We start from the raw sequence: 24,966 nt of genomic DNA on the forward strand, positions 1-24,966 counted from the left end.
AAACATATCGCCTGTAGAGAGTTCACACAGCTAGAAACAAATCACCCTGTAGAGAGATCAGCTAGAAGAGGTCACCTTGTAGAGAGTTCAGCTACAAAGAAACCATCATGTAGAGAGTTCAGCTGCAAACAAATCACCCTGTGGAGAGTTCAGCTACAAAAAGATCACTCTAGAGAGAGATCAGCTAGAAGAGGTCACCTTGTAGAGAGTTCAGCTACAAAGAAACTATCATGTAGAGAGTTCAGCTGCAAACAAATCACCCTGTACAGCGTTCAGCTACAAAAAGATCACCCTGTAGAGAGATCAGCGAGAAGAGGTTACCTTGTAGAGAATCCAGCTACAAAGAAACCATCATGTAAAGAGTTCAGCTGCAAACAAATCACCTTGTAGAGAGTTCAGCTACAAAGAAACCATCATGTAGAGAGTTCAGCTACAAAGAAACCACCATGTAGAGAGATTAGCTGCAAACAAATCACCTATAGAGAGTTCAGCTAGAAACAAATCACCCTGTAGAGAGATCAGCCAGAAGAAGTCACCTTGTAGAGAGTTCAGCTACAAAGAAACCATCGTGTAGAGAGTTCAGCTACAACGAAACCACCATGTAGAGAGTTTAGCTGCAAACAAATAACCTGTAGAGAGTTCAGCTAGAAACAAATCACCCTGTAGAGAGATCAGCTAGAAGAGGTTACCTTGTAGAGAGTTCAGCTACAAAGAAACCATCATGTAGAGAGTTCAGCTGCAAACAAATCACCCTGTAGAGAGTTCAGCTACAAAAAGATCACCCTGTAGAGAGTTCAGCTAGAAGAGGTCACCTTGTAGAGAGTTCAGCTACAAAGAAACCATCATGTAGACTCTGAGAGTTAAGCTGCAAACAAATCACTCTGTAGAGAGTTCAGCTAGAAGAAGTCACCATGTAGATAGTTCAGCTACAAACAAATCACCCTGTAGAAAGATCAGCTAGAAGAAGTCACCTTGTATAAAGTTCAGTTACAAAGAAACCACCATGTAGAGAGTTCAGCTACAAACTAGTGACCTTGTAGAGACATCAGCTAGAAAAGTTACCTTGTAGAGAGTTCAGCTACAAACAAATCATTCTGTAGAAAGATCAGTTAGAATAAGTTACCTTGTAGAGAGTTCAGCTACAAAGAAACCATTTTGTAAAGAGCTCAGCTGCAAACAAATCACCTGTACAGAATTCAGTTACAAACAAATCACCCCGTAGAGAGATCAGCCAGAAGAAGTTACCTGTAGATAGTCCAGCTACAAACAAATCTCCCTGTAGAGAGATCAGTTCAGCTACAAAGGAACCACCATGTACAGAATTCAGCTACAAACAAATCACCCTGTAGAGAGATCAGCTAGAAGAAGTTACCTTGCAGATCGTTCAGCTACAAACAATTCACCCTAAAGAGAGAGCATTTAGAAGAAGTCACCTTGTAGAGTGTTCAGTTAAAAAGAAACCACTATGGAGATTTCTGTAATAAATATAATGTATTATATATATAATTTGTACATTTACTGATAAATATTTAAAGCACATCTACTTCATCTTTGCATCTGATCTTCTCCCTGTAGTAAAGAAAAAAAGATAGGTTTAAAAAGTCCCAAAAACGGCTTTGGGGTATACAAATACAAAAAGGTGTGGCCCACAATAGGCCGGCTTTGGGATATACAAATACAAAAAGAAATGAAATCTAATCCAAAACAGCCAAGCTGTAAAAAAAGTGTGCGGCCCTCAAAAAGGCTATGGTGAAAAAAGATGTGAAATCCAAGGTGGCGGCCAAGAAATGGCTGTGATGGTAGGTTAATGGTAAAAACTTTAATAACAACAATTCAGGTGAATTTTTGTGACGCTTGGTCTTGGCACAAAATTCACCTGAATTGTCATTATTAAAAGTTTTACCTCTAACCTGCCATTTTTTGGCTGCCACTTCGGAATTCACATCTTCACCATGGCCTTTTTGGGGGCCACACCCTTTTTTAAAGCTTGGCTGTTTTGGATTAGATATCACTTCTTTTTGTATTTGCATACACCAAAGTGGGAGCTTTTTAACCTGTCTTTTTTCTTTACCACATAAATAAGAAAAAGACTTGAAGCAGATTTTTAATACTTTAATTATATTTGATTTTATCAGAAATTTTATATAATATTTATTACATGCCTATTTTTCTCTGCAGGATAAGCAGTTGATCTCTCTAATAGCTGACTTGAAATGTAGCCAAACTCTCTACAGGGTGACTTGTTTATGGTTGACCTGTCTACAGGTGTCTTGTTTGTAGCTGAACTCTCTACAGGGTTATCTGTTTGTAGTTGAACTCTGTACAGGGAGACTTGTTCTAGCTGATATCACTACAGGGTGACTTGTTTCTAGCTGATATATCTATCACGTGGTTTATTTCTAGCTGATCTCTCTACAGGGTAACTTGTTTCTAGCTGATCCCTCTGTATCGTGATTTGTTTGTAGCTGAACTCTCTAAAAGGTGAGATTGTTCTAGCTGATCTCTCTACAGAGTGGCTAGTTTCTAGCTGAGATATCTCTATAAGGGTGACTTGTTTGTAGTTGGTCTCTCTATAAGGTAGCTTGTTTATAGCTGAAATCTCTACAGTGCTATTTCTTTGTTGCTGAACTCTCTACAGGTTTACTTTGTCTAGCTGATCTCTTTACAGGGTGATTGTTTGTAGCTAATCTATCTATGGATGATTTGTTTGCAGCTTATCTATCTACAGGGTGATCTGTTCGTAGCTGAACTCTCTACAGGGTAATTTATTTGCAGCTGATATCTCTACTGGGTGATGTGTTTGTATCTGAACTCTCTACAGGATGATCTGCTCGTACTTGAACTCTGTACAGGGTGATTTGTTTGCAGCTGAACTCTCTACATGATGGTTTCTTTGTAGCTGAACTCTCTACAAGGTAACTTCTTCTATTTGATCTCTGTACAGGGTGATTTGTTCTAGGTGATCTCTCTACAAGGTGACTTGTGTCTAGCTGAACTCTTTATAAGGTTATCTGTTTGTAGTTGACCTCTCTACATAGTGATTTGTTTGTAGTTGAATAATCTGCAGGGTGATTTGGTTGTACCTGAACTCAGTCTCCACAAGGTGATGTCTTCTAGCTGATCTCTCTACAGGATGGCTTTTTTCTAGCTTATCTCTCTACAGGGTGACTTGTATCTAACTAAACTCTCTACAGTGTGATCTGTTAAGTTTGTAGCTGAGCTCTCTCTTGTTTCTAGCTGATCTCTCTATAGAGTTATAACTTGTTTGTATAGCTGAACTCTTTACAGGGTGGTTTTTTTTATTGGCTGCCAAACTCTCTACGCAGTGATTTGTTTGTACTACAGAGTGATTGTTTGTAGCTAAACTCTCTACAGAGTGGCTTACTTGTAGTTGAACATTGTATAAAGTAACTTGTTTGTAGCTGATCTTTATAAGGTAGCTAACTTGTTTATATAGATGAACTCTCTACACAATGACTTTTTTGTAGCTTAATTCTCTACACAGTGACTTGTTGTAGCTGAACTCTCTACTAGGTGACTTGTTTATAGATGAACTCTCTTCAGTGTGACTTGTAATATTCTGAATATCTACAGCGATATACTTGTAGCTGAACTCTCTACAAGGTGACTTACTTGTAGTTGAATTGTCTATCAGATTAGCTGTTTGTAGCTGAACTCCCTACAGAATAACTTGCAATGTAATATAATTCTATAATGGAATAAGTTATAAATGTAGCTTAATGCTTTATTAGGGTGACCGTTCTATTAGAGTATATCAATCTCGTATTTGCTACATGAAGGTGTTTTCAAATCATAACTCAGTGGTTTGTAATCCAATTTTTTGTGCTTCTGGAAGAACTTTCTGTGATGATTATTCCAGCTGCATACCGATTTTCAGCTTATTGCTCTAAGCGGTTTGCCTGGTAGGCGTGAAAACTAATATTTTCTTTTATTCATAAAAATCGATCATATAATTGTGACACAGGATGGGTTGTGTGCCACATATCCATGGTCTTTATCTGGACTCCTTTCAAATCACAAAAAGACATTCCTATGATTGTTACTCCAACTACATAGTAATTTTCAACCCATTCCTCCGAGGGGTTCACCCTGTGGGCATGACAGACATTTAACCTTATTTTACGCAAATGATCAATCATAACTCCATTAACGTTAATCGGATTCCTACCAAAGTTGGTACTGAGATCCACCTTAATGAGCCCTTTAAGTGATTGGAGTATGCATTGGTATTTTATGGTAGATTTTGCAAAGTGTAAAAATGAAGAGGAAGAAAAAAAAACAAGAAATTAAAATAAAAGTTTGGTCACTCATATCTCGGAAATGGCTGGAGCGATTTTCTTCAAATATGGTATGTAGACTGCCCTACCTGGCAGGCACTTTGCTAGCAAATATGGTTCAATTGGATAAGGGATTACAGAGGTACATAGGTGTGAAAATCGTATTTTCTTCCTGTCAATACACTCAAGATGTGGCGGAGCCAGCTTTTTGGGCCGCATGACACCAATGACACACTACCATGTGTCTTGATACATGGGTTTTAGTGAGATGACCACACATTAATAAAAGGTAAATAAAATGCATTTACTGAGTCCAGCTTATGAGCAAAACATTCCAAAAAGTTAATCTTCACACATGTTTGTAAGCATAAAAATAATAAAGCAATAAAGTGATCGTCTCTACTACTTCTACTGTTTGGAGATGTGTAACATATAATACATATATAGGTTATCGTAATGATACATAGCGGACAATTAATATGTACCTGCATAATGGCTACTCTTTTACTTGGGACTTTCATTTGCAAATAAGAATTATCCTAATAAGTCAGTGATTGTATGACACAAATGTATGCTTTATGTACTTGTTACTAAGTCAATTGCAAAAATTAATGAAAACTTTAAAATTGAACTTATATTTTTGTGCTTTGAGCTGGACTAACATGTAGGCAATTTGCTTCTTTTTCTTTTCTAGCAGTCAAACACATTAATGATATTATAGACTATTGGAGTGCAACTTTCAGAACTTAATGCACTGTGTCCTACCCTACAGAAAGTTCTATGCATATTTCATGACATGTATGTTTCTTTCCTATAGGCTGCATGTTGGTAGTACACTACTTCATGAATGCAATGACTCTCTACTCTGACACAGCTCATACTATAATAATTTATTACATTTTAAAACTTTTATCACTTAACTTTTTGTGTCATCATGCTACGATCACACACTTATCATTAAGTAATTAAAAAGTAAGTTATAAGTATGTATATGGAAAAATTTGAAAGTCTAATATTTTGAGTATGGATCACAGAAATAAGAAGCATTGAAGCAAGTGAGATCATCTATACTACCATACTGTATCTTACTTCTCTTTGAAAAACAAAAAATCACAATTTATAGCAGTGATTTAATTTTTATCACATTCACTTACCATCACTATCAGATTCAGATGGTGTCCTCTCCCTTTTCCCAGATCGCTTTGTTGTGAAGAAATTATTATACATGACACTCAAGACACCACTATATATGTAAATTAAATATAAAATACCCAAGCCGTAAAAAAAAAGTGAGGCCCCTATAAGGCTATGGTGAAAAAACGATGTGAAATCCAAGGTGCCAACCAAGAAAATTAATGGCTTTGATGGTATGTTAATGGTAAAAAATTTAATAACAATTCAGGTGAATTTGGTGCCAAGACCAAGCGGCACGAAATTCAGCTGAATTGTTGTTACGAAAATTTTTACCATTAACGAACGTACCATCACAGCCATTTCTTGACCGCCACCTTGAATTTTACATCTTTTGTACCATAACCTTTTAAGGGCCACACCATTTTTTTACATCTTGGGTGTTTTTTATTAGAATCACTTCTTTTTGTATTTGTATACATCAAAGCCATCTTATTGCCGGCTTAGGGATTATTTTAACCTGTGTTTTTTTTGTTACTACAGAGAAAGAAAAAAAGACATTCAAAGCAGACTTTTAATACAGGGGGTGTATTAACTACTGTATTTTTGATTTTATAAGTGATTATACAAAATTTGAAATTATTACATGCCATTTCTTTTCTACAGGATAACTTGTTTGTAGTAGCTGATCTCCACTGCTGACTTGAAATGTAGCTGAACTCTTTACGGGATGATTTGGTTGCAGCTGAACTCTTTACATGATGACTAATTTCTAGGTGATTTCTCTACAGGATGATTTGTTTAGAGGTGAACTCTCCACAGGGTGTTTAAATTTGTAAGTAGCTGAACTCTCCACACGGTAAATAGTTTCTAACTGATCTCTCTACAGGGTGACTAGTTTGTAGCTGAACACTCAACAGGGTGATTTGTTTCTAGCTGAACTCTCTACAAGGTAACTTGCTTCTAGCTGATCTCTCTACAGGGTGACTCGTTTCTAACTATCTCTCCACAGGGTGACTTTTTTGTAGCTGATCTCTCTACAGCATGATTTGTGTGCAGTTGAACTGTCACTCTACAGGGTTACTTGTTTCTAGCTGATCTCTATAAAGGGTGAGTTGTTTCTAGCCGATCTAACACAGTAACTTGTTTGTAGCTGAACTCTGCTTTAACTGATCTCTCTGATTGGTAGCTGAACTCTCTACAGGGTGGTTTGTTTAATTGTAGCTCATCTCTCTACATGATGACTTGATCACTCTACACGATGACCTGATCTCTCTACAAGGTGATTTGTTTTTAACTAATCTCATACAGGGTGATTTGATTCTAGCTGAACTATGTATCTACAGGGTGCCTTGTTTGTAGTTAAACTCTCTATAGGGTGATTTGTTTGCATCTGAACTCTCTACATTTTTCTAGACATATATTACTGCTCTCTCCACAGAGTGACTTGTTTCTAGCTGATCTCCAAACAGGGTGATTTGTTTGTAGCTGAACTCTCTAGGTGGTGATTTGGTTCTAGCTGATCTTTCTACAGGGTGACATATTTCTAGCTGATGTTTCTACAGGGTAACCTTTTCTAGTTGAACTCTCTACAGTGACATTTGTTTTAGCTGATCCCCCTATAGAGTGATTTTTTTGTAGCTGAACTTTCTACACAGTCACTTGTTTTAAGCTAACTCTCTACAGAGTGATTTGAAGTGTAATTGAACTTTATACAGGGTGACATGTTTCTAGCCTCTCTGTGTGCAGGGGGGACTTGTTTGCAGCCAAACTCTTTTTATCTAGCATATCTCTCTATAGTGTGATATATTTTATTTGTAGCTGATCTCTCTAGAGGGTGGCTTGTTTGTAGGTGAACTCACTACAGGATGACTTGTTTCTAGCTGCTCGACTTGTTTCTAGCTGATCTCCATACAGGGTGATTTGTTTGTAGCTGAACTCTCTACATGGTGATTTGGTTCTAGCTGATCTTTCTACAGCGTGACATATTTCTAGCTGATGTTTCTACAGGGTAACCTTTTCTAGTTGATCTCTCTACAGTGACGTTTGTTTTAGCTGATCTCCCTATAGAGCGATTTTTTTGTAGCTGAACTTTCTACACAGTCACTTGTTTTAAGCTAACTCTCTACAGAGTGATTTGAAGTGTAGTTGAACTTTATACAGGGTGACATGTTTCTAGCCTCTCTGTGTGCAGGGGAACTTGTTTGCAGCTGAACTCTCTATAGAGTGAACTATATTGAATTATATGTAGTCGAACTCTCTACAGGGTGACCTGTTTCTAGCTGATCTCTCTACAGGGTAAATTATTTCTACCTGATCTCTCTACAGGGTGACTTGTTTCTAGTTTCTCTCTCCACAGGGTGACTTGTTTGCAGCCAAACTCTCTTTTTCTAGCATATCTCTCTATAGTGTGATATTTGTTTTGTAGCTGATCTCTCTACAGGGTGGCTTGTTTGTAGGTGAACTCACTACAGGATGACTTGTTTCTAGCTGCTCGACTTGTTTCTAGCTGATCCCCATACAGGGTGATTTGTTTGTAGCTGAACTCTCTACGTGGTGATTTGGTTCTAGCTGATGTTTCTACAGGGTGACTTATTTCTAGCTGATGTTTCTACAGGGTAAGTTTTTCTAGTTGATCTCTCTACATTTACATTTGTTTGTAGCTGATCTCTCTATAGAGTGATTTTTTGTAGTTGAACTTTCTACGCAGTGACTTGTTTTAAGTTAACTCTCTACAGGGTGATTTGAAGTGTAGTTGAACTGTATACAGGGTGACATGTTTCTAGCCTCTCTCTCTGTAGGGTGACTTATTTGCAGCTGAACTCTCTATAGGGTGAACTATATGTAGCTGAACGCTCTACAGGGTGACCTGTTTCTAGCTGATCTCTCTAAGGGTAAATTATTTCTACATGATCGCTCTACAGGGTGAATTGTTTCTAGCTGATCTCTCCACAGGATGATTTGTTTGTAGCTGAACTCTCTACAGGGTACCTTGCTTTGTACTACAGTACAGTCCATTTATAACTTCACATACACGTGGTATTTTTGGCGTGGCACCATGCAGCACCACGGCACTTGCCATGAAGCATTGTTGCGTGGCCCATGCCAAGTTTGCGGAGTGGCACATGCCAGCAGTGTGCCACGCATAGACTCACTGGCTGCCACACATCTTCCTTACGCCACACGTGACCGTCAACCACGTGTGTGTGAAAACTACAAACTCTACAGTAGTTACATGAACAGTGCTGTACTATAGGGCTGGGACTAATCTTCGAATGTTTTGAAAATTAAGTTAACTTCGAATAATAAAAGTATCAATGTTCGTCTCTTTGTGACCAATCTTCATGTGCCATGCCCACTTTTGAACCATCCAAGTTTAGCTTGCTACCATAGTTGTAGCCTTAGATCACCTTATAAAGAGATAGATAATGCATGAAAAACGTCCTTTTAGCTATTAGTTGGTGTTTGCCTATACATGATTGCAGTACAGCAAAAACACCCATTTGCAATGGATCGATCACATCATTCAGTACTGCTGCTACGAACTTTCCAAATGCTTTCAAACTTATTAAATAGTATTAGGAAGACAAAACTTGAGAAAGGCATTGGATAATATTAGCCATACATGGAAATAGTTCCAAGTGTAGTTATCAGAGGACCCCATGCGTTGCATTGTCATGGAGTGGCAATCTCTTTTTCCACACATGGTAATGCCTTGTGCCACGGCATGGCAATAACCAGTCCCACGCATAATATTTGCTTTTGCCATAAGAAAAGTTACGTGGCACCATGCCAAAAATGTCACGCGTGTGTGAAGTTATAAATGGACTGTACTGTAATCTCTCTCCAGGATGACTTGAACTCTATACAGGGTGATTTGTTTGTAGCTGAACTCTCTACACTACACGGTAACTTTTCTAGCTGATTTCTCTACAGTGTGATTTGTTTTTAGTGGTTCTTTCTACAGAGAGATTTTTCTTTGTAGCTGAAAATTCTCTACAAGGTGACCTGTTTCTGGCTGATCTCTGTAAAGGGTGACTTGTTTCTACTGATCTATAAAAAGTGATTTGTTTATAGCTGAACTCTCTACATGGTACGTTTGTTCTAGCTGATCTTTCAACAGGGTGACTTATTTCTAACTGATGTCATAGCTGATCTCTCTACAATGTGATTTGTTAGCAACTGATCTCTCTACAGGATGATTTATGTGTAGCTGAATTCTCTACAGGGTGATTTGTTTGTAGCTGAACTCACTGCAAGCTAATTTGTTTGTAGTTGAACTCCCTACAGGGTAACTTCAGTGTGATTTGTTTGCACCTGACTCTTTTTCTACCTGATTTCTCTACAGTGTGATTTTTTTGTAGCTGCTCTCTCTACAGGGTTGCTCATTCATAACCGACTCACTGCAGGATAACTAGTTTCTAGCTAATGTCTCTACAGGGTAACTTTTTAACCAGGTGTGTGCCTGGTTTACTGAAATTGTTTTCATTAAAGTGTCTGTGTGTACCTAATTTACCTATCTACCTATCTATGTTTGTCCGTATGCACCCACGTGAGCAATATCATTAAATGGTAAAAGCATTTTTTACATAAGAAATAAAGCAAAATGAAGGCTATACTAAACTTTGGCACAAGTAAACTTTGCTCTGAGGTGATTTCTTTTCGGCGGTCTGAAATATAGGTGTGGCGACTCTCCTCAGACTTTGTGAATTACCTTCCCTCGGATTTTACAGGCGTTTAACAATTGAGAACAACAGTGCTAGCCTCGTAGACTACCAGGAATAGCCTATCCCTTCGAGTTGGGAAAAGGGTGTATCCCCTACATACGCCAGCAAAAATTAAGAGTAGCTCTGAGGCTTTGTCGAGAGAATTTGTGGGAAAAAACACAATAATCAAACTATAAAACAGTTTAGAAGATATTTGTGTGTGGAATATGTTGTTAAAAGCGATTTGTTTAACAAGCACTTCCTTAGCAATGCATAGCAACGTAATTGAAGAATTACAAAAATCTCATGAATTATGAAATAGGAGAATTACAATAAATTAATTATGTATTATTACACAATCAAAAACTTATTGGTTAACTCCAGATGAGTTAGCTAGCTGTTTGGTGCCTGGTTTTAGAAGTAGCATAACATCAACTTGTTCTAGTTGATCTCTCTACAGTGTGAGTTGCTTGATCTCTCTACAAGGTAATTTTTTTAATTTTTTTGTAGCTGAACTTTCTACAAGGTGATTTGTTTTAAGCTGAACTCAAAACCGGGTGACTTGAAGTGTAGTTAAACTTTGTACAGGGTGACTTGTTTCTAACCCCTCTCTCTACAGGGTGGCTTGTTTCTAGCTGAACTCTCTTTAGGGTGACTTGTTTCTAGCTGATCTTTGTACAGGGCAACTTGTTTCCAGCTGATCTCTCTACACGGTGACTTGTTTCTAGCTGATCTAACGGTAATTTGTGCGTAGCTGAACTCTCTACAGGGTGATTGGTTTCTAGCTGATCTCTCTACAGGGTGACTTGTTTCTAGCTGATTGGGTGATTTGCTTGTAGCTGAACTCTGTACAGGGAAACTTGTTTCTAGTTGTTCTCTCTATTTTGTAGCTGAACTCTCTACAGAGTGGCTTATTAGTAGCTGAACTATCTACAGGGTGATTTGTTCATAGCTGAACTCTCTGCAGGGTAATTTGTTTGCAGCTGAACTCTCTACAAGTTGACTTGTTTCTAGCTGATCTAACAGGGTAATTTGTTTATAAATGAACTCTTTACAGGGTGATTGTTTCTAGCCGATCTCTCTATAGGATGACTTGTTTCTAGCTGATCGGGTCATTTTCCCTAAGCTGAACTCTGTATAAGGAAATTTGTCTCTAGTTGTACTCTCTAGTTTGTAGCTGAACTCTGGTGGCTTATTAGTAGCTGACCTATCTACAGGGTGATCTGTTTGTAGCTGAACTCTCTACAGGGTGATTTGTTTGTAGCTGAACTCTCTACACTCTATCAAGCTAAAATTTTGTACACTCATTAAAGCAATCTCAGTACCAAGTTTGGTTATGACCAATTATTCATGTAAAATAAGATCAAAATTCAGTCACGTACACAGAGTAAACCTCTTGAATGAATGAGCTGAAAATTGCTATGTACGTAGATGGAGTAACCATCATAGGAGTACCTTTTTGTGGTTTGAAAGAATCTAGATAAAGGCCATCGAGATATGACACAAAACCCAACCTGTGTTACAATAATGCGGTTGAGTTTTATGAATTAAAAACATTAGTTTTCATGTCTACCAGGCAAACCACTTAAAGCAAAGAGCTGAAACTTGGTATCTAGCTAGAATAATCATCATAGAAGTACTTGTAGTAGTACAGAAGAATTGGATTACAAACCACTTAGTTATGATTTGAAAGCCAACTACATGCAGCAAAAACAAGATTGAGATACTCTAATAGAACAGTCACCCTATAGAGAGTACAACTACAAATAATTCGCTCTAGAGGTTCAGACCATTACAAGTCACCCTGTAGGGAGATCAGCTTGAATCCAATCACCCTGTAGAGTTCAGCCACAAACAAATCACCTTGTACAGAGTTCAGCTACACTAATGTGTTATTAATCATAATGTGGTATGTATGCACCTAAATTATGAAGTGACCTCTACAGTATAGTTTCCCACCAGTCGAAGCAGATCATAACCAAAATTTGAAGACAACCATTCCCAAGATACATAGAAATAACCAAACTTGCAAATTTTCTGTGTTTTTTTTCTTTTCACACAGTTTGCAAAAATCATTATAAAATAAAATGTGTTTATTTGTTTGTATTAAGATTAGACACATGTTAAGGGGTCCAAAGGCTAATTCCACTACAAATTTTCCCCTGAGTACATCAGTTGCTTTTGGTTGTTGTCAGTAGAAAAATAAATAGAACAAAGGTTATGATGGACATACTGAACTCACAGACTGAACTTGTGGACTGAGCTTCTAAACAATAATCCAGGCATTATCCATCCCTTGCAACACTGGAGACACCATTATTGAGCTACCACTGCTGGTCCTGCTTTTCCTTACAAGTCATGAAAGTAGCACATGCACTAATTAATTAGAATACACTTGTGACACACATGTGTTAGCAGTGGTAATGTGTGATAGAGGCCATTGTTGTAGCATAAATGTTTTTCTTTGTTGCTTTATAGATGAACCAGTAATTATTCTTTGAAGTGGCTATTGGCACTGATCGTCAATGTTAATAAGTGCCACCAAATACTATTGACACCAATTGTCAGTGTCAGTAGGCTTTGCTAAAAGCTATTTATACCAACGTCAATCATGGAACTCAAGATCAAACACACTAGTTGTACAAAAATAAGTTTTTGGTGAGTTCAAGATGAGCTAGGATTAGAGGGAGCGGCAAGGCCAACTTAGTGCTAGGGTTGGGTTCAGCCTTGGTTTCTTCTTCACTGGTCCTCTTAAATATAGCATCCTTTTTGACTTGCCTTTATAATGTACAAAACCAAAGCTAGAACTGTTAGTTGAATGGTTAACACAGTGGATTAGAGTATACTAATGGCCAAGGGCTGAGAATATTTTTTAGTGCAATTTTTCTTTTCTTTTTCCTACATTTTTGTTTAATTTTGCTGGTCAGTATCCATAGCTTCAGATGGTGCTTATTGACATTGACTATCGGTGTCAATAGCCTGAGCCACTATTCTTAACAGGTAGCTATATGTGCCACCAGTGAGGTGATCATGGGGCTATGTATCCAAACTGACTCATCAAAACAGTCCTAATACTAGTGATAAGTACTGAAGCAACAAATTAAAACATATGCTACAACAATAGCCTCTATTATGCTTTATCACTGCTAGCACACATGTATCATAAGTGTATTCTAATTAATTAGTGCATGCTCTACTTTCATTACTTCTAAGGAAGAGCAGAAGTATCACAAGTGAAATGAAATACTCTAATAGTGTAGTCACCCTAATATGGCATTCAAACACAGTCAGTCCACATAAGTCACAGTTGTAAAAGTATAAAAAATACATGATAAATAAAATTTTTTCTTCTGAAATACACAGGTAAAGTCAATTAAAGGCTATTGTTAGCTATATTTCTCCTAAAACTGCAAAGCTGTAAAAAGGCTGTGGCCCCTAAATTGCTACAATGAATAAAGTTATACGAACAAAAACACTGCAGCAAAGAAATGACTAAAATATTACGTTCATCAATTTTAATAATATTGTGGCTATGTTTCAGGTGATCATAGTTAGTAACGGAAATAGTTGAAATGATACATAAGCATATTTATGTACGTAATAATACTGCGCTGATTTCTTGGTAACCATATGTGACCGGATCTGCGAAAACAGGACATAATCGCGTACTTTTCGAATTCCTGGTTATTAAATATTTATAATCTACTTAGCCAAGTGTACCTACTGGCAACGTTTCAGCTTCATATGCAGGTAGATTTGGGAGTTACAGCCCTACAAAGTAGCAACAACAGAAAAATCGATTTGTACAGCAAGTATAGGGAAAATAAATTACATGCGCTTACAAAAACAGTTTTAACTTACCAATGGATTATGGTACGGAGTTCAACTTTTCACCATCGTGTTCGCCATGAATTGGGGAACCAATTACTAGTAAGTTTGTTCTTTACTCGCCCTTCTTCACTGCATACAAAGGCTAAATTTGTGAAGAAAAATTGATAGTGTACGATCGCTTCGACATGACGTAAACAAACGCTCATAACATATGTATCCTTGGGTCTACTGCAACAAAATAAAGATTTTCCAACTCCTCTTGAGCAGGAGAATAAGATGATATCCAGGTTGTTATTGTTAGCCCCTTCCTTCACTAAGAATCAGGGGTAAAAAAATTACAATTTTTTTCAATAATACACAAGTATTTCACCCAATGTATTCAATGCTTTATACTGTAAATTTAGGCTTGTGCGATGATGTCCCTTTTTCACAGATCCGGTCACATATTCACTATCACATGTTTACACTAGTATTCCACTAATAATTGTGAGATGGAACTGATATTTGCTAATTATTTGCTATTGATCAGTATTGGTTACTATCCAAATAATCACTTATGCCAATAGTGATCATATTAATCATTACAAATGTTATGTCACAAAACTTGGGACATAACAGGCTGGAATAGTGTTGCACAATTTTCTAGTATAAATAGTACAGGAATTGCTTTACTAAAACACAAAATTTTACCTATTATTATCCAATTTGCATTACTATATATAAATGTATGTTAGTGCAAACTGTTAGTGAGATGACCACATATTAATAAAAGGCAAATAAAATGCGTTTATTGAGTACAGCTTATGAGTAAAACATTTCAAATTTAATCTTCACAAGTACATACATGAATATACCACTTTAGAGTGGGTATTCCAAGGTGCCGCTCAGGGTTTAACTGGAATATTGTCCAGGCAGTATCATGGGAATGCGGTTTGCTCATGGCTTTGATGCCTAATCAGTTCAAAGATACAGTACACTTTGACTCATTGTATTGAGCGACACAGAGCATTTAATTATGGGTTTGGGTTTGTAAGTTAGGCTAGGCTCAGTGTAGTTGCTGAATGTAGATTATTTAAACTATATTCTAAGATGAATGATCTGTATAACGAGTGCTTGGGTGATGCGTGGATGCGTATTTCTACCCACTGCATGAGGGGTGTGTCAGCCATTGGGCAACCACAAAACAAGAAGAATATGACCACCAAGGTGAGTAGCTTATAGTCCTAAGTACTTAACGTATTAACTTACTGCCACAATAGCGAAGGTTTAATGTAGTATTAAAAACTTTACATTTCAAAACTCTATCCCACAACTGAAAGTTTCTGGTATGTGCAATGTAGAAATAATGTTCTGAGAGCTATTTTCCCATTCAATTGAAACCATAATCAATCATCAGTTGTTAGTGTATAAAACAAATAGGGAGAGAGCTCTGTAGTTGTTTCACCTATCAGGTGATGGTGCCTTTGAGTGATATATATCACTTATACCATGGCTACTTGGGATTCTGCTTATATATATATACACCTGCAGCCCTCGGGCATTGAGTGTATATATCAGCAAAATCCCTTGCAGCTGTGGTATAACTTTTAAAAGTAAACTAATCATCTTTCTACTACTTCTATTTAGATATGTGTAGCATATAATATGTACGTACATACGTATGTACGCAGGTTATCATAATGAACAATTAATGTGGACATACCTGCATAACAGCTACTCTCTTTTTTTGGATTTTTATCTACAAATAAAAATCATTATAATACATCAGTTAGTGATTGTATGACACAAATGTAAGCTTTATGCACTTGCTACTGAGTCAGTAAAAAATGTCATTTACTAAAACTTTATAGTTGAAATTATATTTGTGACCAAATTTTGGAGAATAACCCACATGGGTGCATTGCACATGTAAAATATTTAATGATTAAGTGATATGCTTGTTGGTGTAAATCCACTTGTTAATGATTTTGATCAATTCGCAATTCCTTGAATTACAAGGTATACAGTGGAAATTCAACTATCTGAACTACTTTGGGGGAAAAGGGTGTTCATATAATCGAATAGTACATAAAATCAAACATCCACACACAGCTTTACTCAACTACAGCCTGTACTCTAATAAAGCATACACTTGCTGACAAAATACTCTAATTAAGCAGTCAGTTTGTTGTACAGGTCGAAATCATCTCCTGCCTCCTCCACAATACCAAAGTGCTTCACATCCTTCTATAATTCAAACCTTTTGTAGTTCTAAAATAAATCTTATTAACAACTATAAGCAAAATCCAAACAACTGTAAATTGTGGGGTCAAAATACTTAATTATTTATAGAATAGCCATAGAGGGGTAAGAAAGGTGGCTGAAAAAATTTATGTCAAAAAACAAAAACTTACTAGTGTTCTAACCAGAGACCTCCATTCTGAGCACCCAAATCCTTAACCACTGAGCCACTGCTATGAGTGTTATCATGGCTGTTTACGTCACTTAACTTCTACTTTATAAATGATAGCTAAAATCTACTAATTATTGCCAAAGTTCATAATTTCATAGATCTACCAATGGAATATTGTTTTCTATTCAGACACCTCAAGTCTCATGCACTATGTGTGGGACATTGCAATTCCTGGAATATTATGCTCTCATGTATTTAATTGGCTGTTGATATCTACAGTAGCCGGTCATTGCTATTAAGAAAAAAACTTCAAATAATCATAACATAAAAGGTATAAGAAATGAAGAAAAAAGATTGACACAACCGAGATTCAAACCAAGATGTCTAATTACGCATGCTGCCTAGCTACTAGAGCAGTTTAGAAACATTGTGCAAATACACCGTAATGTAAGTATGAAGTCTGATTGTTGAGCTGCTTAGCTTGGCTTAGCTAATAATTGCTATTTCCACAGAATATTTCTGAAGTTTAGAAGAATAGACAAGTGTGCTTATTTTGCAGCAGGTAAGTGACCTATAAATGGAGTCAACTTCAGACACTTTCAGAGGCGTGCATAATTTCTAGTCAGTGTAAACATCGTGCAGTGCAAGACATGATGACGGGGAAAAAGTGGATTGGCCATGCAAAACGACTTACAGAGGTAAGTATAGAATCCCATCCAAAACAGCTTATAGCTGTTAAAAAGTGTGCATCCAAGTAAAGCCGAGTTAACTGTGACATAAAATAATGATATCATACTGCGGCCGTGTGTGAGGTATCATATGTGAAACTGGTTATTTTCGAAAGGTTTTTATTTTCAAATGTTTCGAAGAGGCCTTTCTCTTCGATCATAAATTCCCAAATCCTGTTGTTCTTTGAGCATCACATAGTTCTGATTAATACGTTAGCAATAATGTTGTATTATCGGATTAATATTTACAACTTGCATACCTCACACATGGCCACACTATGATATCATTACTTTTGTCACAGTTTTATATTTGTAACATTTAAATAGTACAAAAACATTAGGAGTAGCCAGCAAGTATTGGTAGTACAATGGTATGGTGTGGGAACTCCAAACCTATTAAAAATTATAAATTTAAAAATGAAGTAGTAATTCAAGCGATAAAAAGTAATGAAACAAGAGATGAACAATGGTAGCTATTACAGTATAGCTCAGTGGGAAATCCCTACTTTGGCATTGAACACAAAATAATTGTTATACCATTCCAAAGTAGGGATTTTCCACTGAGCTATACTGTAATAGCTACCATTGTTCATCTCTTGTTTCACTACTTTTTATCGCTTGGATTCCTACTTCATTTTTAAATTTATAATTTTTAATATACTAGTTTGTTTGGTTTTTTGATAAAGCATACAGCTAGCTATAAACATGTGACTGTTTTATTACGGTGACTGCTGTATTAGAGTATCTCGGTCAGCCTGTAAAAGGGGTGTGATCATTGTGGTTTCAATCGCTTCATAGTATGGATCTCAAATCTGAGCTCGAATCAGCCTACCACCTTGAAGGTGTGTGGTCACATATACAGCTAACATAAAAGGGGTATGGTCATCATGGTCTTGATTGATAGATCGATAATATGTAGAATAAAGAATGGACATGATGTTGTGACCAACATATTGTGGAGTACCCGTACCTCCGTACAGTAGCATAGTCTAAGCACCTTAAATAATTTTGTGGCATCTATTATGCTGCTTAAAGAAAGTGTTGATATGGAAATCAACGCCTCGAAATGGTTTTGTTGGATGAAGAAGAAGATAAGCAGCCTGATTGAAGATAAAAGAAAAGACAAGGCGTACAGGGCGTACACTCGTCAAAACCCCAAAAAGGCACATCCCACCGATGAGTTTGTTGTTTCGGCGTAAAATGGTGACCGTTCGCTGCTTTGTTTGGGCTCTAGGCTTGCAACTGTGGTCAGTGAGTGAGTGAGTGAGGCAGTGAGACGAAATTTTGAATTTTGATGATTTTTAAAAAAAATCTATATCCAGTCGCCAGTAGGCATTTTCTTGTTTTAACGCTACATTTGATGCTAGATGGACTAATATTATTCCATAAAAGTGATTTTTGTCGTGTGAGAAGTTTCTAAGCAGGTTTTTAAAAGGCGATATTTATGGTGGCGCACATCGTTTTGGGGGGATTCCTACTTAAACAGTACTACCATACTGTCGTACTGTTTGATAATAGACTAGTGTGCTCATTGTGCAGCAGGCAGTGGCCTATAAAAGCAGTCAGCTTCAGACACTTCTTCAGAGACGCTATAATATGATTTCTAATTGGTATGAACATCATGCGAGACACCATGACAGGGAAAAGTGCAAGACTACTTGCAGAGGTACCTAGTACAAGTATAGAATATTGTAAAACTGTATAAAATTCCAAGAAGAGTTGGATCCTTGTGGGTCCTCGGGTCATGGGTCTTTGGTCTTCAGTCCACAGTTTTTATCTACCTGTTAACTGCCAGCTTTGGCAACTAGTTCACCAGTTTTGTATTTATCAGGTTTACACCTCTAGTAGAGGTGCACCGATATCGATATCTGTATCAGTATCGGTACCTATCAGTATCGGTAAAAAGTTGACTTTTTAGCAGATATGAGTAGATATTATGCAGAAGTACTATAATTGAAATATTCTATAGTTGACTTGGTAGCACAATGATTAAAGCATGAGTCTCATGTTGCAGAGGTTTTCATGGTGGCCACGCTTCAAATTCTGAGTTGGTCACACTTTACTTTTCTTTTTACACACCTTTTTATCACTACCTTTTCACAATTGTTTGTTTTTATCTTTATAGGTTTTAGTGACCACCTTTATGTTTTTTTTGCTACATTCTTTTAATTGTAGTGTCCATACTAAAAACCTTTTATGTTCACATATTGGTATCAGAATCAGTAATTTTTGTAGCTAATACATTGGTTATCAGTATATTGGAAAATTACCATATCGGTGCACCTCTAAGCTCCAATTAGTAACCATACACTTCATCAAGTTTTATACAAAAAGTAGAACTGATAAATGATACATTGAAAAGACATGCCTTTATAGTGGTGGCTCTTTTTTTTGGGACTTTCATCTACAAATAAGTGTTACCACAATAAGCTAGTAATCGTACGACACAAATAAATGTCTTATGTGCGTACTTGCATGCTACTACAGTAAGTCAGTTTCAAAATTTCATTTAATGCTAACTAAAATTTTTAAAACCTTGGAGTGTAACTTGCAGAACTTAATACAAAAAGTTCCATGCATGTTGCATGATATGTGAGTGTTCCCCTGTAGGCTGTTACCCTGCTCCCCCATTTCTTGACAATGTTGGAAAGCCTCTCTATTCTGACACAGCTCATACTACGTATATAGCCACACATACAAAGAAAGAAAACAAAGCATACGTAATTTGCAACACACTGAAATTAAATAGTTTAAATTTATCACATTCACTTACGTACCAGCACTATCAGATTCAGATGGTGTCCTCTCCCTTTTTTTGGATTGCTCTGCCAAGCAGACAATAATTGTATGTGAAACTCACAAAAGTGTAGACACCATGTATGCAAATCATAAGGTAGCAAATTATGGCACACAATAGTGTAAAATGGCTCAAGAACATTGGTGTACCACACCAGTGCATTATTAAAATGAACAAAAAAATACAATATTTTTTCAAGTATACTAACTTTTTAGCTATGCATTGCTTATGCTAATAGTGGAGTTTTCCATCTTGTAAGGTATACCACATAACAAGCTTGAAGGAAATCATCCCAGCCATACCGGGATGGGGGGTGGGGGTATACCATATACAAATTTCATATTGGCTACCTAATTCATATTGGCTACCTAAAGACATGCTAAATTGTTTCTTAAAGTTTTATTATTCATTCATTAATGTGATCTCTTTCTACAGCACATTATACGAAAGATGTATGCTGAGGTTTGGATGGTGTTGTGCTTTTTGGCTTTGCATCTACAAAACAAAACAAACATATATAGATTATTTATCTATTTAGCTAGTGCATTTACATATCTGCATATGGAAGTACATGCCCTGTGTGCACTTAAAATGCAAACATCATGTATTATGGCAAATACATGTACATCATAATTCTAATTATTAGACTATGGTATGCTTTGAAGTTTAGTCGTTAATAAGGTATTTAAAATCCAATAGACACCTGTGGATAGGTATCTAAACTGGTTAGATACCAGTGATAAATTTTTTTGTCAAGTGTGTCACATGTTTTGCTGGATTGCAGTCACAATAGCCATCAGGAATCATCGCTTAGTGTAAAGAAAACATTGCTGGATCATAAAGATGATTGTATTCATCTATCTGAAGCCTATCAGTGAATTGTTTTAACACTAATTCGATCAGGAAGCCACCAGCCCTACAAATTAGGTTAGGTAATCCTAAGGCTGCAACACATGTTGCTGTCAGACCTTCAGTGCTGGTCACTGTAAAGTGCTAATTATACAACCAAGTACTAAGAATAATACGAAACGCGGTTAAAATTACGTCATAAATAAATAAATAATTAAATAAATAAATAAATAATTAATAATTAATGTTTGAGAAAACTACGAGGCCTAGAGACATGAACTAACCGGTGATAGATTCGCCTGTGAATGAAGGCACAAACGTATAATCATCGCTCCTGTTTGTGCTGATGACTTGACTATACGTGTAATTCTATATAACGCCCAGTACCACACCCTTGCTTAATTACTTACATATTGCACGAAGAAGATTAGTGATGCCCGTGCAGGAGAGCCAGAAGCCACTTGTGTAAACAAGAAGATTACAAGTAAGTTTTTATGTTTGTAACATCTCAAGTCTCCATGCCAGCTGCCAGTGGATTCATTCACGTAAATAAACAATACAAGAAAACATTAAACTGACATATGTCACGCTCTTTACAATAAGCTTACAGTTACATATAAAATACAAGTAAACAATTTTGTCTTGTGCAGCTGGCATGGCGAACTTTCTTTGTGTTGGTGTCAGGCAATTCAATACGTGCTTAATCTTTTTTGCCTTCACCTGGCGTAGCTACTAGGCTCTAGTGGCTTGGCTGTCTTCCTTTATCTGGTTCATCTGGCTTGCATACGCCTACAGCATTGTGTAGCTATCTCCTGAAAGTTGTGTATGCATAACTATAGTGTGTCACCCATCACTGTGCCATTGCTACATCACTGATGAACCTTACTTAGCTCTAGTTGATGTTGATATGCATTGCTGTATATTGGCTAATAATTTTTATCTGCATGGTGATGTTGCCTATAATGTATTGCTGCATACAATACTGCAATAATGTATAGTTCTCTCCTGTATGTTTTGTATACATATACTTTGTACACATCACTGTGCCATTACCACACCAATGATGTACTGGCACTTAGCTACTGGTGGCCTTTAGTTACGATGCCACTATTATGTTATATCTGTCACTACTGTGACATATTGAGTTGATTTGGAGATAATGCATTCACCACCTAATAGCCTCACTGGGGGGGCTGTCACGTTGGTGTATGTACTTGGTTGTATGTGACGCGGTCCTAGTAATAATAATAATAATAATAATAAAGTGGCAACAACAGAAAAATTGATTTGTATAGCAGGTATAGGGAAAATAAATTACAGGTGCCTACAAAAACGGATGTAACTTACAAACAAATTGAGGTACAGAGCTACAATTTCACCATCATGTTAGCCATAAACAGGGGAAGTAATTACTGGGTAAGTGTTTCCTTTACTGAGTCTTCTTTACTGCCTAAAAGAGTTGAACTTCATGAAGAAAAATCGATCACGTACGATTGCTTCAACGTGACATAAACAAATGTTCATAACTTCCATATCCTTGGGTCTACTACAACAAAACAAAGATTTTCTAACTCCTCGTGAACAGGCAAATAGGATGATATCCAGGGTTTCATTGTTAGTTCCTTTCTTCACTATGAAAGAGGCGTTCAAAAAATTACAGAATTTGTTCAACAATACGCAAGTATTTCACACAGTGTATTCAATGCTTTATACTGTAAATCTAGGCTTGTGCAATTGTGTTGGGTTTTCGCAGATCCGGTCACATATAGCTGCAATTGCTTCTGGAAGAGAATACTATGTATTAAGACAACAAAAAACTGCAAAAGCAAGCCAGAAGTGCCATAGCACTTGCCAGGCACGTGCCTAGCAGCACAGCAGATACTATAGTAGCTACCACCTGGAAAGTTTCCCAGATGATTTCTACATGTATTTTTTTAAACAGGAGCCTTTCATTTAGGCTGGGGACTTGTCATGTACGTGTTACAGATACTGTTGTGAAAAAAATAGTTCAAAATTATATCGACAGTTAGCTTGCTATGGATTTAACACTATTATACTATATATTGTAGTTAGAACACTGCTGCGCAAGTACAATATAGAAAAATTTGTATGAGGGCGTGGGCGAGAGACTAATACAGTATGAGGTACTGTCAGGTGTTGTATTCATCTCAACGTTATGCCAGAGTGCTATTTTTCATATTGCACGAGTGTGGCAGTGCTTTAACTGGTTTAAAGTGCTTTCTACTCATCTTTGTTTGGAGAGCTTATTTTATAAATTCAAACCATATCAGTTTTCAGCCATGTGACATTGGTAAGTGTCTATATAGTACAAGTTTGGCCATAAAACAAATAGATAGTATAATTTTGGCTACTTCTGGCTATTTAAAATGTTACACGTTCGATCAACAGTACTGCATTTTTGTATTTTCCTCAAGTGCTGTATAGAAATAATAGCACTTTTATTCAATGTTTACCCATGCAAGTGCTTTAAATTATATTTGGCTGGATTTATAGTGAAAATTTCAATCCCATTACTTTTGGTCTTCCCAATCTATACTGGATAGAAATGTTTACATGCACATATCATTGACATACATAAATCAATGATTTTCCCAATTTAGGTCACACTTTGTGTAGTGGGCTTTAAAACCATTAGTTTTGATGATTTATTTAAAAAGTGGTTAAGTAGATTCTTTGTCACTTGACTTGGTTGGTACTTACCTGTGCACTTAAACACACAAGATTAATCGCAGGTGGCTTCTTACACTCATTTGCTTGAGCTATGCTTTGATTTATAAATGTGGCCGGATCTGCAAAAATCCAACACAATAGCGCATTTTTCCAATTCCTGTTTATTAAATATTTATAATCTACTTAGCCAAGTATATATACTTTCTGGCAAATTTTCAGCCTTATATGTCAATAACTTTTAGAGTTACAGCCCTACAAAGTAGCAACAAGAGAAAAATCGATTTGTACAGCAAGCACAATGAAAATAAATTACAAGCGCTCACTAAAACAGTTTTAACTTACAAATGGATTGATGTACTGGGCTGAAAGTTTCACCATCGTGTTCACCGTGGATAGGGGAATCATTTACTGGGTAAGTTTGTCCTTCTATAATCTTTTTCACTGCATACAAAGGTAAAATTCATGAAGAAAAATCGATCACGTACAATCGCTTCGACATTACATAAACAAACGCTCATAACTTGCGTATCCTTGTGTGTACTGAAACAAACCAAAACTTTTCCAGCTCCTCTTGAGTAGGCAAAATACAATGATATCCAGTTTTTTACTGTTACTCCCTTCCTTCTCTAAGAAAAATGCATTCAAAAAATTTATGGAATTTTCAATAATATGCAAATATTTCACCCATTGTTTTCAATGCTTTATACTGGAAATTTAGGCTTGCGCTATTGTGTTGGATTCTTGCAGATCCGATCACAAATGGTTCAAACAGTGTAGCAATTGTCCCCTGTACATGAGTGTGATGTACATTATTATGTACATTATTACATGAGTGTGTGCATTATTACATGAGTGTGTGTACATTATTACGTACATTATATTTGTACGTAATAAAGAATTGCATATTAGTATCTCACATATGTATAGTTACATACCTAGTCCACCAGGAGAAGGGGTGTATTGGTAGTTTGGTGGATAGCCACCTGAAGATGAAAAGGGATAACAGATCAAATACATTATTACATGAGTGTGTGTACATTATTACGTACATTATATTTGTACGTAATAAAGAATTGCATATTAGTATCTCACATATGTATAGTTACATACCTAGTCCACCAGGAGAAGGGGTGTATTGGTAGTTTGGTGGATAGCCACCTGAAGATGAAAAGGGATAACAGATCAAATACATTATTACATGAGTGTGTGTACATTATTACGTACATTATATTTGTACGTAATAAAGAATTGCATATTAGTATCTCACATATGTATAGTTACATACCTAGTCCACCAGGAGAAGGGGTGTATTGGTAGTTTGGTGGATAGCCACCTGAAGATGAAAAGGGATAACAGATCAAATACCGGCATATAATTGCCATTGTTTTCATGAGTCCATGCATACACTGTTAATTATACCCCATAATTTCCACTAAATTCATATCTTAGAAGTGATGGTACATAGATAAAACTTATAATGTGGTGCATAATTTTAACTCATGATCGTTAAAGAAGCACAAATGAGTCACTCATGACATTATAG

The 24,966-nt window shown here is 36.6% G+C and overlaps 2 protein-coding genes across 2 annotated transcripts in view; both read right to left on the reverse strand.

The window, feature by feature from the left end:
- Positions 1-24,966, reverse strand: part of LOC136247984 (uncharacterized) — a 197,965-nt gene that overhangs the window by 92,977 nt on the left and 80,022 nt on the right. The gene's annotated exons all lie outside the window — the stretch shown is intronic.
- Positions 1-24,966, reverse strand: part of LOC136247040 (uncharacterized) — a gene marked incomplete at its 5' end in the record, with an annotated part of 62,412 nt that overhangs the window by 30,565 nt on the left and 6,881 nt on the right. The window contains 5 exon segments of the mRNA XM_066038639.1: positions 15,669-15,704; positions 19,864-19,911; positions 24,359-24,406; positions 24,534-24,581; positions 24,709-24,756.

Source organism: Dysidea avara, chromosome 2, assembly GCF_963678975.1.
Source record: "Dysidea avara chromosome 2, odDysAvar1.4, whole genome shotgun sequence".
NCBI lineage: Eukaryota > Metazoa > Porifera > Demospongiae > Dictyoceratida > Dysideidae > Dysidea > Dysidea avara.